Source organism: Trichechus manatus, unplaced genomic scaffold, assembly GCF_000243295.1.
Source record: "Trichechus manatus latirostris isolate Lorelei unplaced genomic scaffold, TriManLat1.0 scaffold00090, whole genome shotgun sequence".
Taxonomy (NCBI): domain Eukaryota; kingdom Metazoa; phylum Chordata; class Mammalia; order Sirenia; family Trichechidae; genus Trichechus; species Trichechus manatus.
Window position 1 is genome coordinate 10,201,123 of NW_004444026.1, and position 11,519 is coordinate 10,212,641.

Here is an 11,519-nt window from a genome sequence, read left to right on the forward strand (position 1 = left end):
ACAAACAGAAATTTATTTTCTCACAATTTAGGAGACTAGAAATCTGAATTCAGAGCGCTGGCTCTAGGGGAAGGCTGTCTCTTCAGCTTCTGCTTCCTGGGTCCTTGGAGATCTCCATATGTCTTGACATCTATCTTAACCCATCTTTACTCTCGCTTGCCTGTTTAATCTCTTTTATATCTCAAAAGAGGTTGATTCAAGATACACCCTACACTAATCTTGCCTCATTAACATAACAAAGACAACCCATTCCCAAATGGGATTATAACCACAGGCACAGATGTCAGGATTTAAAACACATTTTGGGGAAACACAATTCAGCCCATAACAAGGGGATATTTTGGGTTTAAAGGTTTAAAGATTATTTCAGGGCAATAATTTTGAGGGTTTATCCAGGTTCTGTGGCTCCAGAAATTCTGGATTGCTTTAGAATTTGAAATTCTGTTCTACATTTTCCCCCTTTTGATCAGGATTCTTCTGTAGAATCTTCGATCAAAATGTTTACTAATGGTAACTGGGCACCATCCAGTTCTGGTCTTACAGAAAACGATGCAGTTGTTAAAGGGGGCAATTAGCCACACATTGCAGTTCCTGCTCCTATTCCTGATTCTCCTTCTTCCTCTAATTTTTATATTTTAATATATTCAAATTTATATTTATATGGACAGCATCAGAGATTGAAGACAAATCATTACATGTAACTGATGATTTTCTTCTGAAAGGTCACAGCCTTGAAAACCTTATGGAGTGCAGTTCCACTCTGCACAAATGGGGTTGCCATGAATTAGTGCCAACTAGACAGCAACAACAACAAAGCTGGACGAGACCTTAGAGAATACTTTAAAAAAGAAACTATTGTATTGAGAAGTGAATAACTTTCCTAAAGTCATATAACTTTTGAGCAATAGATTAATTGGTTCTATTCAAAGAGAAAGTCTTATTGCCTTGCTAGGGGAGTTTTTGCCATAAGCCAACTCTTCTACAGTACTCAAAGACCTAACTTGTCCATGGAAAAGCCTACATACAGCTCAAGAATATTTATGTCTTTGAATCTTTTTCTCTCTTTCGTAAAAGAATGGTCCACATGTTTATAAAATCCCGGACTTCAGTTTTTCTAGTCCAAAATTTGGGGCACTTTGGTGGATGAGGCACTGGCAAAGAGCAGTGTGGCTGAGAAGACTTTTTCTCATTTAGTGCCTCTCCTAGGACTACGGATAGTCAACTGAAAACCAATCAATAAATGTTTCATTTTTGTTTTCTGTATAAATAGTTGTCTTATCTGAAATGACCTTTTCCTAGAGCTAAGAGCCATAAATTTTTGCAGCTGGACATGTTTAGAAATGCCTCTTAGCTATTTTTGTTGATTTATTTTCTTTGTCTGTATTTGTAAAATCCAGCTTTGGGCATCGAAGCAAGCAGCTCTGGTCTCTAGTCCTCCACCTCTAATAATTTAACCTCAGGGAATAGAGCCCTCTTTCCTGTGAGAAAAGACCCCATATGGAATAACGTGGAATTATAGCTCAGCCCAGGAGAAATTACTACATCTTGGAGACTCACCTTCAATTCCTTTTATGGTAACTTTAGTCTGCATTTTCCCAAGTCTGTTTTGAAACCTATCTATTCATCTGTCTGTCTGTCTATCTATCTACCTATCAACAAATCTAATGTACAATAATCTAATGGCTATATATTATGGAGTATTAACTCACTGGGATATTAAAGCATTCACAAAAAATGAAATGGAAAATATCATGTAGCTATGTAGTTACAGAAGGAGCCCTCGTGGCTCAGTGGTTAAGCGCTCAGCGGCTAACCAGAAGGTTGGTGGTTCAAACCCGCCAGCCGCTCCTCTGGAGAAAGATGTGGCACTTTGCTTCTCTGAAGATGACAGCCTTGAAAACCCGTGGGACAATACTACTCTGTCCTATAGGGTCGCTATGAGTCAGAATTGACTCAATAGCAATGGGTTTGTATTTTTTTTCTTTTTAGATGTAATTACATGGGAAAGTATATATGAAATATGTTGTGACAATCGCATATATTTAATGATAGTATGTAAAATTTATATGTACATTTGGATAAAGTTTAGACATTTTTTGTTTTATTTTTCACTTTTTAAAAACTTTATTTTATTTTTGGTGAAAATATACACCGCAAAACCTGCTTCCATTCCACAGTTTCTAGACATAATGATCAGTGACATTGGTTACATTCTTCAAATTGTGTCAACATAGTCATTGTTTCTGTTCTAGTTGTTTCACTTCATTTACTGAATCTCCCTGCCCCCTACCCCACAACCTTCTCATCTAGGTTTTCAAATAGCTGTTGACCCTTTGGTCTTTTATGGATAACTTTATATATATATATTTTCAAAAGAAATAATACTCAGGGGTGACAACCTTTACTCTTTGGGCTAAACTGTTATTTAGTTTAAAGGTAACTTCAGGGGATAGGTTCAATTCAAGCTTTGAAAAGCAACTCAGGGCTATAGTCTCGGGGACTCCTCCAGCCTCAATAGTCCAGTAAATCTGGATTCTTTAAGAATTTAAAGTTGTTATACATTTTTCAAATTTTTTTTATCAGAATTCATCTATTGTGTTTCTGATCAGAATGTTCAGTAGTGGTAGCTGGCCACCATTTAGTTCTTCTGGTATCAAGGCAGAGGAGTCAGTGGTTCATGTAGACAGTTAGTCTTGCAGTCCAGTTCATTCTCTGATTCTTGAGTTTCCTTCTTTCTCTGATTCTTGAGTTTCCTTCTTTCTCTTTTGTTGAATAAAACAAAATAAATAAAGACCAATAGCTGTATCTTAGATGGCTGCTCACAAGCTTGTAAGACCACAGACACTACTCACATCCTGGGAGGCAGAACATAAACTTTAAGGACTATATTATGCCAATTTACTGGATTGTCCCATAAGACTATGGTCCTAAGCCCCTAAACCAAGAGAACTAATCCCATGATGTGATTGGTTATGTCTAATTAGCATCAGCATCTGTAGCCCCCCGCCCCACTTTTTGGTAGTTGCTATTGTTGCAACTCAAGGCTTCAAGCCTTGAGTTGTAGTAATGAAGGATTCTATTGGCAAAATACTGAGTGACACAGGAAACATCAAAAGAAGATGGAAGGAATACACAGAGTCACTGTACCAAAAAGAACTGGTCCACGTTCAGTCATTTCAGAAGGTGGCATACGATCAAAAACCAATGGTATTGAAGGAAGAAGTCCAAGCTGCACTGAAGATCTTGGCAAAAAACAAGACTCTAGGAGCTGAAAGAATACCAACTGAGATGTTTCAACAAATGGGTGCAGCACTAGAGGTGCTCACTTGTCTATGCCAAGAAAATTGGAAGACAACAACCTGGTCAACCGACTGGAAGAGATCCATGCTTATGCCTATTCCAAAGAAAGGTGATCCAACAGAATGCAGAAATTATCAAACAGTATCATTAATATCACACACAAGTAAAATTTTACTGAAGATCATTCAAAAGTGGCTGCAGCAGTACAGCGACAGGGAACTGCCAGAAATTCAAGCCAGCTTCAGAAGAGGATATGGAATGAGGGATATCATTGTTGATGTCAGATGCATCATAACTGAAAGCAGAGACTACCAGAAAGATGCTTACCTGTGTTTTATTGACTATGCAAAGGCATTTAGCTCTGTGGATCATAACAAATTATGGATAACATTGCGAAGAGTGGGAATTCCAGAACATTTAATTGTGCTCATGAGGAACCTGTACATAGACCACGAGGCAGTTGTTGGAACAGAACAAGGGAATACTGTGTAGTTTAAAGTCAGGAAAGGTGTGAGTCAGGGTTGGATCCTTTCACCATATTTATTCAATATGTATGCTGAGCAAATAATCTGAGAAGCTGGATGATATGAAGACGAATGGGGCATCAGGACTGGAGGAAGACTCATTAACAACCTGCCTTATGCAGATCACACAACCTTGCTTGCTGAAAGTGAAGAGGACTTGAAGCATCTACTGATGAAGATCAAAGATTATAGCCTTCAGTATGGATTATGCCTCAACATAAAGAAAACACAAATCCTCCCAACTGGACCAATAAGCAACATCATGATAAATGGAGAAAAGATTGAAATTGTCAAGGATTTCATTTTACTTGGATCCACAATCAATGCCCATGGGAGCAGCAGTCAAGAAATCAAACAATGCATTGCATTGGGCAAATCTGCTGCAAAAGACCTCTTTGGAGTGCTAAAAAGCAAAGATGTCACTTTAAGGACTAAGGTGCACCTGGCCCAAGCCATGGTGTTTTCAATTGCCTCATATGCATGTGAAAGCTGAACAATGAATAAGGAAGACCTAAGAAGAATTGATGCTTTTGAAGTATGGTGTTGGCGAAGAATATTGAATATATCATGGACTGCCAAAAGAACAAACAAATTTGTCTTGGAAGAAGTACAGCCAGAATGCTCCTTAGAAATGAGAGTGGAGAGACTTCGTCTCACATAATTTGGACATGTTATCAGGTGGAATCTATCCCTAGAGAAGAACATCATGCTTAGTAAAGTAGAAGATCAGCGGAAAAGGAAGACCCTCAAAGAGATGGATTGACACAGTGGCTGCAAAAATGGGCTCATGTATAACAACAATCATGAGGAAGGTGCAGGACCCGTCAGTGTTTCGTTCTGTTGTACGTAGGGTCGCTATGAGTTGGAATGGACTCGACAGCACCTAACAACAACAACATTGTTGCAAAATAGATTTTTTTTAAAAAAGAAGAAAGTGAGCTGACAACTCTTGATGCCCTAATATATGCTGGATTTATCTTGTGTAATCCTTAGAACAAGCCTGTAAATAAGGCGTTATTATCCCCATTTAAAGATGAAAAAACTGAGTCTCCATGAGGTCAAATAATTTGCCTAAGGTCAAACAGCTAATATAGCAGGCCAACCAGGGTTACAGGTCAGTCCTAGAGCTGAAACACATGCTATTTTCATTATTCTATGCTGCACTGAGAGAAACCTATGAAGTTATTGAATTAGGTAAAGGCTTAAAGTTATGATGTTTTTGTTAAAAATTAAAACAAATATGAAGATATTTTTGTCCCTCTCTATAGTCACTGGGTCACTAATTTCTGAGATGGAAGAAGGAAAACATTAACCATACAACAGAGAGAACTCATCATCCCTATCAGTCCTTTGGCCTCTAGAACAATGGTGTTACCTCTCCCTGGATACCCGTTTCCCAGGCAACAATATGTATGTTCTGAGGTCTAAAATCAAAGGTTTCCAAGAAAAGAATGTGATAGTTTAAGCCCAGAATGTAAGATTAAGCAATAAAGCAATCAGAACTATCTGACTTATGGCAAGGCTAAACTTAGATGAAATTAAGAAGTAGAAATAGAAATTTATTTTTTTCTTCTCATGCCTCCAACATTCTTCTTTGTGTTTTCCCCTCTCTTTTATAGTGATCCATTTTCAGTGACATATGCTGTCTCTGTTGAAATTAATGAACTTATTTATATTCAGGGATAAATGATTAATTAAATTTACTTCTTTACTTCTCCCAGAAATATTCATATTTTAACTGGAGATAGGTTCTTACGGCCCAAGAATGAATTTCAGATATCAGTCAGCTGGAGAAGAAACATATTTAGGGGCAATACGTTCTTATTGTCCCTGAAATCACACAATTGTTTGTTTGTTTCACTTATGAATCAGAGAAGGGACTTCTACAACTGATTTGATTCAGTTTGCCACCACTTAACTGTAAATTTTCCCATTTAACAAAAGAATAGCTGAAGCTCAGAGAAGTTGGGGAGATTTTCCCTAATCTCACGGTTAGTAGGTGGTGGACAAGTTAGAACCCAATAGTTGTCTCTAAAATCATGGAAGAAGAGGGTTGGCAAGGATCTTAGAGTTGTATTATGAATGTCCATCCTTCTTACAACCTCCTCACCAAATAGTTTCAGTTTCAAGGAATCTCCACAGGGAGAGGGAACTCACATCATCTGGGACAGCCCAATGATTATTCAGAAATTGTTGATCATCTGAGCTCTATGTCACCCTGAGGATTCCACCTAGGACAACAAAGTCTTATCTTTCCTCTCTTCCCTAGCCCCCAGCCCTGACTTTCCTTTACCAGGTTAAACATCCCTAGTTTCTTCAACTCTTCTGCATGTGGCTGCTTTAAACCCCTTGCCATCCTAATTAAGGAGCCCTGATGACACAGTGGTTAAGCACTTGGCTGCTAATGGAAATGTTGGTGGTTTGAGCCTACTAGCTGCTCAACAGAAGAAAGATGTGGCAGTCTTCTTCTGTAAAGATGACAGCCTTCTAAACCCTCTGGGGCAGTTCTACTCCGTCCTATAGTGTCGCTATGAGTTGGAATCGACTCTAGCAATGATTGTTTTTTTTTTTAACCATCTCAATTATGCTCTTCTGAACTTGCTACAATATTCCTTAATATATGGTGCTCAGAACCAAACCTAGTACTCAAGGTAAGGTGGGGATTCATTCATTTATTTATTCACTCATTCATTTATTCGTCAGACATCTAGTTGATCAGTGTCAAACATCTGTCTGATCAGTGCAGAGTAGGTAGGGATGCCCAGCTCCATTGCTTGGGAAACCATACACTTTTATGTTGCTGCCCAAGGTCAAATTAGGTGTTCATGGTCAACTAGCTCTCTTAAGTCCTTTCCTATAACTGCCTGGTATACCTGGTATGCTATGTGCCTCAATCTCCATCAAGCTGCTACTCTGTAAATAAAACAAAACTCATCCTGCTATTCTGGGCTTTGTGTCTGCACAGGCTTTTATAAGACCTATTTGGTTGTAATGAGAACACCTTTCCTCAGATCCTGGTCCAGCTTGTGTTCCTTCCTGATGCCAAAGTTAACATGCCCCCAGCCTGTCCTTGTAATAAAACCCAGTTACTAGGATGTGGAACCATCTCTTCACTCAGGGGGCAATCAGGAGCCAATGAGAGGGGCCGTGAGCTCACATATGTACAAAGATGCTTCCACAGGCCGTGGAAAACTACCCATCCAGTCCCTTCCCCCTCACTTTGGACTCTTTGATGTCCCTCCTCCTTCTCCTCTGCCCTTCCATGATCAGAAGATAAACAATAAAATCACATGCAGTTGAACTTTCTGAGAGGAAAAAGGCAACAATCCAGTAACAGGCTACACCATTTAAGTCAAAGCCTAGAAGACATTTCTCGAGTGAGGATTCTGGAGACAGAAGGCTGCAGAACTCTGAAATCCAAACTGCTAGTGTCTTTAAGATGACATTCCTCACCCATCCCACCACCCTTCTTCGCCCCATTCCTTTTCTTTCCTCTATTTAAAGAACTCTTTTCACTGGAACAATTTTCACATTGACTGAGGGTCTCATATACCCATTTTCTAGATAAGGAAAATTAAAAACCCAGAGAAATAATTTGTCTGAGCCCACTGAGGACCCCGGAACCTTTGTCTTAAGCTTCCGTCATCAATTCACCCTGCCAATCCATACATTCACTAAGAGAGCAGCTAAAGAAAACTAGGCAGCATCCTTAAGTGTCTCTCTCCTTTAATTCAATTGAAAAGTCCCTCAGGCTGATGTCTTCATTATTTCGGTTTTTTCACGGAAAGATGTGGGCCATCTACTAGAGCTCTTCTAAAGCTAAATAAGCACCCCTTTTAGTGTGCTTTACTCATGACCAGTCCCTGTTACCCACTCCACACAATCACTCACTGTTCAAGTCTTCGCAAGGCACAAGAACCTTAAGGAGTTCCTTCAAGGGGGAGGGGGAACATCAACAATCCAAGTATAAACAAGCGCTCTCAGCACAGAGGGCGAGAGAGATTCCAAACTCTTCCATAAGAAATGACATCTCCTCCCCACCCTCAAGTTCATGTTGTGAATATTCCCTGCATTCTTCTGAATAAAAAGAGCTCCGTAGAGCGATTCATTCCTATCACTCCTGTTTTCAGATGTTGTGTAGGTCAAGTTTAAGCATTTCTGGCTTTGAGCTGGAGCTCTGATGCTTACTCTGAATTTACTGCAGGAAAATTTTACTCAAAAAATGTGTGGTCACAAGGCATACTTCTTCCCCCTTGAGCCAACGTCTACCCTTACCCATCTTTGCACACATACTTTTAAAAAAAAGTTTAAAATAACTGACTTGGCAGAAGGAAGTGTAAATGTTATGTCAGTGTTAAGACACTATTTAATCCTGATAGATGAGTTGTCAGGGAACTGTGACGCTAATTGACAGATGTTAAATGACACTTACTGTCCCCAACAATACACAAACAAAGCTCTGTACTCCCAGGATAGGCTAAAACGCCTAGGCAGTAGTCAAGGATGAAATTTTCTTTCCTGTCTTCCACCAGGGCAGTCAAAGAGTATGTGATCAGTCCAGATGGGCCTGGGTTGGAGATGGGTAGTAAATGCTTGTGGATTACTAGGTTACACCCAGGCAGTTCGAGTACCTTAAACTTTGAGTGGGGGATTAGCTGGAATGAGCTGAGCTTTCCTGGATTACAGAGGGCCTTTTGATGATGTCAGAGAGTCCAAGAGGAGGAGGCTTGGGATGAGAGTAAGGAAAGGTGAACGTCTGTTCTCTGTAAAAAGAAAAAGCAAGCAAAAAACAAAACAACAAACCTGCCCCCTACTCCTCCCTTCCTGACGCTTCAGGTAGTTCTCTCTTGTCCTGGCACCCATGAGACTGAGCAGCCAAACCAGTTGAAAACAAGCTAAGCAAGTGGTTTGCAATCTTGGACATTAGTGTTAAAGAATGCCGATGCCTGAGCCCTACCTCCAGAGATTAGAATGTAATTGGTGTTAGATAGGGCTGGACCCTCCTTATGTTGTTCTAAGGACTTCTAGGTGATTCCATTGTGCAGACAATGGTGAAAACCACTGGACTAAAGGGCATCCTGCAAATGCAACCGAGGAGGTGAGACAACTGGTGTTTGAGACGAAACACTGGACTTTCACCTTCAAGAGATAATAATCAGCATTTATTCTCCCATGCACCATCATGGTCTTCTAGGATTTTTTTTTTAATAATAATTTCCAAGTATCCTAGAGTTCTTCCAACGAGAGAAGGGATGTTTCTCAGCATGCCACCTCTTCGTCTCTGCCCCGTCACCTCCCTAATAAGGGCTGACCTCATCACTGAAACAGGTGGAGACAGGTGGACACTGCCCAGTTCGATGAGGTCACACGGGGGATTTGTCCTAAATGAGCCACCCCACACCAGCAAGCTCAGGAAATAAGTCAAGGCCCTATCTGGCGCCTTTACAGAGGTGAAAGAAGGGCAGACTATGGAAATTGAGATTCTTCTCCTTTCCCTTGCAGACTTTAGATAAGCCTCTTGATGAGTTAGTCTGTCTGGGAAAGCTTGTGTGCAGGCCAAGTCTATTGCTAAACTAGGAGCCCTTCATGTCCAAGGACTATCGTTCCTGCACTTTTTCTGGGGCAGTAAATAATTCTTGGCTTTGAAAAACATGCCCTGGTGACATATTCACGACGGCAGTGGGGAGGAGCAGAGTCTGGATGTCTGAGTGCAGAACTCAGTGCACTAAGGTTAGTCTGACCCTCTCAACTCAGATTTCCTCCTTGCAAAAAATGGTGGTGACCACAGCCCTGAGATTGATCAAGGAAAGGATCCTATGTCTTGCAGTGGATTCCCTAGTGCTCCACTGAGTTCCCCTCTATAGAGTCAATGCACCCCACTACCCCCCAGCTGCTGGGAATATTGGCTGCTAATGACTCACAGCTATGTCTCTAAATGGGCATTGCCTTCCACAGAAAGGAGCTGCATTGCCCAAGGTTACTCTCACTTTTAGGAGCCAGCCCACAGCCAATGATTAACTGATGCTGGGGTACAAATGCCCAAGACCCTGGCCTCAATTTGGGGCACTTTGGCTTTGAAACTGTGAAACTGTGTAGTAGGTCAGCTTCTCCCTCTCTTCAGTCTTGCCATCCCTACTTCCTTACAGGTGTATCTCCTGAGATCACTCTCAATAAACCTTCTGCATGCAACTCTCCATCCCTGGGCTTTCTCTTCAAGGCCACAGTTCCCTCTGAGGTCCCTCTTGAGGTCAAGATGTGTAATATTAATCCCCACAAAAACTAAATCCATTGTCATCAAGTCAATTCTGTCTCAGGAGAACCCCAGATGTTACAGTGTAGAACTGCTCCATAGGGTTTTCTTGGCTGTAATCTTTACAGAAGCAGATCACCAGGACTTTCTTCTGCATCACTGCTTTGTGGGTTCACACTGCCAACCTTTCAGTTAGTAGTCAAGCACAAACTGTTTGCACCACCCAGGGACTTTATGGAATATTAACACCATCCTAGAAAAACTATTTTCTTTGTAGTTAGAAGGAAAAGGTTTCTGTTAGTGTAAATCATTTCCCCTCTGGCTGCTATGGCCCTCAGGAGACCTGGGGAGGGTTAATGGGACCACCAGTGGCAAAAATACAGTGACTCCAGAAACTTATACTGAAGGCACCTGAGAGACAGACTGAAGGAATTTCAAACACTACAAACATGTGGCAGGCTAAGGGAAATTGCTGGAAGAAGATGCGTGTGAGATTAACAGAGACATTGAAGGAAAATTGGAAAAGGGACAAAGAGAAGGCAGAAGAAAATTGTTTTTAGAGATGAGAAATTTTTATTTAATTTCCTGGATTAGTTACTTTAAAATGGTTTAAAAAAAAAATTCACATCTGTTGATTTACTGCAAAAGCTTTTGTAATTTGAGAGCTAATGCTGTCCCAGGGGAGGAAAGAATGGGTATAGATTTGTGCAAAGAGTTAAATCTCATGATGTGAACATGCTATGAGAGGCCCCACCTGTGTGTACAATGTACTTAAAGGATTAGAGCAAACTTTGAAATTATGATATGTTTTACCGAGAGTAAGCACCTTACTCTTTAAGCTTCTATTTCCTTGAATGGGGGGCGGGGGGAGAAAACCATCACCTCTCTCAGGAAATCAGGTACCGAAGACACTCTACTTGTGGGATTTAATGAAGGCTTAAGTGCAGAGGGAGGAAGGACATTTTAAGCATTTATTTTTTAACTTCAACGCATTAATAAAACCTATTTTCAGTACTTGTGATTCCAATTCAAAGGTGTCACTTGCAAGAAGTCTGTCTGCTCTGGCTGAAAGTTAAATTTTCAGGGAGATGTAGGTGCAAGAGGGCAGGGGAACAGTTGTAGTGTGAGGGGTTAGTGGGAGATGAAAGAAGGATTTATTTATTTATTTATTTTGGTTTGTTTAAAATGCATGCTGGTTGGTTTTTTCAACTGACTTTTTTTTTTTTTAATTGTACTTCAGGTGAAGGCTTACAGAAAAATAGTTTCTCATGAAACAGTAGTACACATATTGTTTTATGACATTGGTTAACAACCCCACAATATGTCAACCCTCTAACTTCTCAACCTTTTTTTTTGGTGAAAATACACATAGCCAAAGATACACCATTTCAAAAATTTCTACATGCACAGTTCAGTGACATCGACTACGCTCTTCCAATTGTGCT